Genomic DNA, 6,480 nt, shown 5'->3' on the forward strand with positions numbered 1-6,480 from the left:
AATAAGAAACAGTTCAGATAATTACATGCTAAAACAGTTTAAATACGCCTATTACATAATTACATAGTATATAAGTGAACCTATATGTTATTTTAGTGTATTAGCTATTTGCATTACGAATTTCATCAAAATATGTCACACACACACACACACACACACACACACACACACACACACAAACAAACAAAATTATATAAGAACTGGCCAACGGCCTTGCCGCAGTGGTAACACCGGTTCCCGTCAGATCACCGAAGTTAAGCGCTGTCGAGCTGGGCTAGCACTTGGATGGGGGCCCATGCGGTCTGCCGAGCGCTGTTGGCAAGCGGGGTGCACTCAGCCCTTGTGAGGCAAACTGAGGAGCTACTCGATTGAGAAGTATCGGCTCCGTTCTCGGAACTTGACATACGGCCGGGAGAGGGGTGTGCTGATCACATCCCCTTCCATATCCACATCCAGTGATGCCTGTGGGCTGAGGATGACACGGCGGCCGGTCTGTACCGTTGGGTCTTCATGGCCTGCTTAGGAGAAGCTTTTTATTTAAGAACTGACAGTATGTAGGAAAGTCAAAACAACCTTCGGTGAAATTGAAAGCAAGAGTGGTGATACTAAGAGCGCAATGGGAATTCCAAGGTTAAATGAAAAGGAGAAAGCGGATAGGTGGAAAGAGTACATTGAAGGCCTCTATGAGGATGAATGCTTGCCTGGTGACGTGAAAGAAGAAGAAGAAACAGGAATCAATATAGATGGGATAGGGGATTCACTACTATAATCAGGACTTAAAAGAGCTTTGCAAGACTTAATATCTAACAATGCGGAAGGGATAGGTAACATTCCATCAGATTTTTAAAATTAATGGGGGAAGTTGCAACGAAACGACTATCCACTTTGGAGTGTAGAATGTGTGAGTCTGTCGATATACCGTGTGACTTTCGGAAAAATGTCATCCACACAACTACGAAGATTCGGCGAACCGACAAGTGCGAGAACCGTCGCACAATCAGCTTAACAGCCCATGCGTCCGAATTGCTGACGAGAATAATATACAGAATAATGGGAAAGAAAATCGGACATCGGTTAGATGACGATCAGTTTGGATTCAGGAAAGGTAAAGACACCAGAGAGGCAATTCTGACGCAGCGGTCTATAATGCAAACGAGATTGAAGAAAAATAAATACACGTTCATAGGTTTCGTCGATTTGGAAAAAGCGTTCTACAATGTCAAATCGTGCAAGATGTTCGAAATTATCTGAAAAACGGGGGTATGCTATAAGAATGGATGACTAAGAACGAAGTGGTCGAATTAAAATGGGTGTCAGACACGGATGTATTCTTTCGCTGCTACTGCTCAATCTGTACATCGAAGAAGTAATAATGGAAATAAAAGAAAGGTTCAAGAGTGGAAAAAAATCAAGGTGAAAAGATATCAATGATAAGATTCTCTGATGACATTGCTATCATCAGTGAAAGAAAAGAATAATTAATTGATCTGCTGAATGGAATTAACAGTCTAGTTGATATAGAATATGGACTGAAAGTAAATCGAAAAAAAGACGAAAGTAATGAGAAATATCAGAAAAGAGAACAACGAGACACTTAACATCAAAACTGGCGATGACGAAGTAGATGAAGTTAAGGAATTCTGGTACTTAGGGAGAAAAATAACGCATGATGGACGAAACATGGAGGACACGAAAATCAGACTAGCACTGGCAAAAAGGCCATTCCTGTCCAAGAGAAGTCTTCTAGTATCAAACATTGGCCTTAATATGATGAAGAAATTTTTGTGAATATACGTTTGGAGCACAGCATTGTATGGTAGTGAATCACGGACTGTGGCAAAACTGAAAAAGAAGATAATCGAAGCATTTGAGATGTGATGCTAGAAAAGAATGTTGAAAATTAGGTAGACTGATAAGGTAAGGAATGAGTAGGTTCTCCGGAGAATCGACGAGGAAAAGAACATATGAAAGACACTGACAGGAAGGAGAGACAGGATGGTAGGACATTTGTTAAAACACTGCGGAATAACTCCCATGGTACTAGATGGAGCTGTAGAGGGTAAAAGCTGCAGGAGAAGAAAGAGGTTGGAATACATCCAGCAAATAGTTGCAAGTGCTACTCTGGGATGAAGAGGTTGGCACAGGAGAGACGTGGCGGGCTGCATCAAACCACTCAAAAGCGTGATGCCATATATATAAGATTACCCATCTACCCCTACAGCTTACTCGTATTTTTCTCACAATTTCAAACGGCTTGAAGCATTTTGCATTATCGAACGCTTTCTACAGGTCGACAAATCCTACACAGGTGTCATAACTTTCATTTTTCTTCAGCGTATCTATCGATCAAAGGGAAAGGTTGTTCGAAACGCGCATTCTGCCACTGACTTAGGTCGCTAGGGACAGTGTTATGCTACAGGAAACTTTCATCTGGGTGACCGAAGGTACCATGACAGCTGTGGACTAATTGATTATTACATGCTTTGTGTCTACACCAGCGGCGAGTGGCATTTTCCAGCTGGATAACTGTCCGTTTCACTAGACCAGAATCGAGTATGGTGGTTTGAGGAGCATGATAGCTCATGTTGATATTTTAGCTACCAAATTCACTTGATTAGAACCCGACGAAACACATCTGGGACGCAATCCGGCGCCAACTCCGTGCCCACAAACCATCTACTCGCAATTTACGAGTATGTGTGACCTGTCTGTAGGCATCTGATGCCACATAACTACGGAAATCGACAAATAACTTTTCGAATCCATGTCAGGCAGAAAGCTCCTGTATTTCGTTCCGAGGTGGAGGAATACGCTATTAAGCAGGTGGCTACAATATTTCATCTCACCAACGTCTATTCCGCCTAGTTAAGTATAGATCTCGTTTTAAAAGAAATGGGGAGTTTCAAGTAATCGTTTACTGTGTTTGAAAGTGGATGTTATTTCACTTAACAGCCAATTTTTACTATGCGTAAGGAGTTAATCGCTCAATCGATGTTTCCCTACTCATCGATATTTGCGACCTGAGAGGTACGTATCCATGAGTATTATTCCTTGTGTGTTAACGCTTCCTGATGTAACGTTTGTTTTCAGTTTCCATCTTAAGTGGGAGTTGAAAATCTTTCGCGTTCGTGGTATGCAGATTGCAAGTGATGAAATTGACCACAACAGTAGCAAGTAAAACATCGCTGTAGAACAGTTTGACGCTGTACTCGCTCGGAATCATCGCATGTTCTCGCTCGGCATGTGACAGATGTCATTCATATCTCCAGTGCACATGGAGGCCCTCTCTTTTCTAGGTGATGGAAGACAACGCAGTGGTATGCGAGTTACCAGTCCATCCCACAGCAGCAGACGTCTAAAATTCAGAAAGACGGATTCACGCGTGTTGCAGAGATCTTAACGCCTGTCACGGTTTTGTGATGAATAACGTGGCGGTCATCCCGATCGGCCGTACCATTATTCGGGCCTGTAACCCGTCATCGCGCTGAGAGACCATTTCCATGCAATGGTTCCCCTGACGCGTCACATGCACTGCACTGCACTGGCTGCATTGAACTACTGTGACAAACTCGTTTCCCTTTTAAATAAAATTATATACGTGTATTGCGCTTTTTGACATCGACGAGGAGAACCTACCTCTCTCACGTTTCCGCGTAGTTTCATGGAGCTTCATTGTCCGAGTCCGTACTAAAATTGATATTTCCTATCACACGTGACTTAATGCACCCGGGAACACATGTACGAAAAGTAACAATAATTTTGTGAATGAAAACATATACGACACTGGTGTAATATTCTACAATATTTTTTTCACAAACAGGTTTTCGGCTGTTACCCCATTATCAGGTACAAAGATAATTATGTGGTACATTGAAATTTTTGTAGGAGCGAAGTTTTCAAACTCGTGCATCTACAGAGTACCTCAGTCTCTAAAGGGAAAATTGTTAACGTTATATTTAGGAATAAATCGAGAGGAATTATTTCAGCGAAATTGTGATGTAAGATTATTTAACTAAGATGAAATATGTGACACGTTAATTAATCAACTACACAACAAATTACAACAATTGTTCTTAGAAGAAAATAATTGAACTATAAACTTTTGGTGAAATGTTTCAAGGGTGTAACTGAAAAAATAATGTTGTCCTCTACAGGCTCGAAATTACAAACAGATAAGATCTGCTAGTGATATCAAGCACTAAAGTGAACCAGTTGTGATTGTACAAAGTAAATTTTTTAAAGGGACAAGAGAAATTATAGTTAAAGAAACAAAGGTAAATATGGAGCTTGTGAGTAAGAGGGGTATTTTTCAAGATGGCCTAGATGAGATTATGATAAGTATCTGCTGTTAGAAGTGCAGAATAAGGAAACTGTGTATGGTTATTCACCACTAAGCTTGGGCAGATGGATATATACTTATTAATTTCCATTACTTCGAGGTAGTTCATCTTTGTTCCTTCAATGATGCGCTATAATAACTTCATGCTGCATCTTGTAGCTATGGCCTTCTTTAAGAAGGTGGTTTGCAAAAGGATAGTCTCCTTTTCTAAGCTTGTAACTTCTATGGCGCTGCTTCAAGTGGGCGCATATTGCCCTGCCAAACTTTCTATACAGTGTCTGCCACACTTACAAGTGATTTTGTTTATTCCACTCTTTCTCAAAGCTGAAGTGCTATCTTTACCACGGGGCAAAAAGTGTCCAACAGTGTTGTGCACATAAAATGATGTTTTGAAGTTCTTCAAGTTCAGCTTTTTGCGTACGTTTAGTTTCCTAAATATGCAACTGGCACCATTTATTGCGTTCTTGAGGTGTGGGTCGAGAACATGGTAAAGAAGAGAGAGCACCTGTTGTTTCTGCTTTTTGTACATTATGGAGTCCATCGGGGCATGAGGGTAGCCATTGTTTGATGTTGTTGCTATGACTGCATTTGGAGGTTGTTTTCACTCTGCGTTTCGAAGTTGTATCATTGAATGGCAGACTGCATGTTCTCAGCACCCAGCAATTTTAAACAAATCAACACCATTCGTGCCTTGTTACTTTAATAGGCAAACTCAGATTTCCGTCCCTAAACTGATTATATACTGGTATCTCCGTGCGATTATGGAGTTCCTGCAACATCTCCGTGCCTCAGAACGTTCCATCACAGCCGTTCGGCGCTTCAGCCGTTAATCGTTAATGGGTTCACCCTGGCTGCTTGTTACTACATGCTGGAACGTATTTGTTCCTTCGGTAACAGTTAAAGTGGATGGATTGCCGTGTGTAGAGTAGTTTGACTGTGCAAGCAGTCCCGACGTTCCACAGTTCACTGCTCTAAGAGTTTTGTGCGTTCGTAACTCCAGTCTTGTGCCCGCGTATTATGCTAATTGTATATGCTGTGGAAAAATAAAGTATTTTACACTCCATTTTGTGTGTAGTAGCGTGTGGTTCTCAATAATAGTGCCCTATATTTTTTATTCGGTGGTCCATCCCCTCTTTTCAAGACCTATTCCGTAACGTAACACAGCGTACTTTTTACGTAAATATGGTGTTATGAAAAACGTTAGAGAAAAGTGCATATATTCGGAGTAACGCAATATTTCCACTTACTGGAGTTAATACTAAACGAATAGGATTAGTGAGATCCATGGGCCGGCTGGTGTGGCCGTGCGGTTCTAGGCGCTTCAGTCTGGAGCCGCGTGACCGCTACGGTCGCAGGTTCGAATCCTGCTTCGGGCATGGATGCGTGTGACGTCCTTAGGTTAGTTAGATTTAAATTGTTATAAGTTCTAGGGGACTGATGACCTTAGATGTTAAGTCCCATAGTGCTCAGAGCCATTTGAACCATTTGAGATCCATGGGAAAACGAATAAAAAATATATGAAAAAGGTGCGATACCCTCAGACTTCAAGAGAATAAATCCATACCTAAAAAAAATGGTTGTTGATACGTATGAATACAACATGACTGTCAGTTTAATGGCTCACCTTGTAAAACGCTGACACAAAATGTTTTAATATGATTGGAAAACTCCTTGAAGCCACCCTCAGGTGAAACCATTTTGCGTTACAGAGAATTGTAGGAATATGTGTGGGAATATTGACACTGCAAGTTGTCTTAGAAGACAGACTGAGAAAAGCTAAACCTAAGTTTTTAGCAGTTGTGCATTTAAAGAAAACTTTCGTCAATGACTTTCTTTAAAATACCGAAGGTAGCAAGGATAATGTACAGGGAGCGCTGGGCTGTCTACAACTTGTAAAAAAATTAGACTGCTGTTACAGTAGTCGAAAAACATGGAAACGAAGCAGTACTGGAGAAGGGACATGAGACAGGGGAACAGCTTATCCTCGATGTTGTTCAATCTGTGCATTGAACAAGCAGTAAAAGAAACCAAGAAAAAATTTGGAAGTGGAGTTAAAGTTGATGCAGAAGAAATAAAAACTTTGTGGTTTTCCGATGACCTTGCACTTCTATCAGTCATTTAAAAGACCAGGAAGATTATAT

The 6,480-nt window shown here is 41.0% G+C and overlaps 1 pseudogene; it reads left to right on the forward strand.

Moving 5' to 3' along the window:
- Positions 1 to 203: 203 nt before the first annotated feature.
- LOC126356683 (5S ribosomal RNA) lies at positions 204 to 321 on the forward strand (annotated as a pseudogene).
- Positions 322 to 6,480: the final 6,159 nt, after the last annotated feature.

The sequence above is a fragment of the Schistocerca gregaria genome, chromosome 3, assembly GCF_023897955.1.
Source record: "Schistocerca gregaria isolate iqSchGreg1 chromosome 3, iqSchGreg1.2, whole genome shotgun sequence".
In the NCBI taxonomy this organism is placed as follows: domain Eukaryota; kingdom Metazoa; phylum Arthropoda; class Insecta; order Orthoptera; family Acrididae; genus Schistocerca; species Schistocerca gregaria.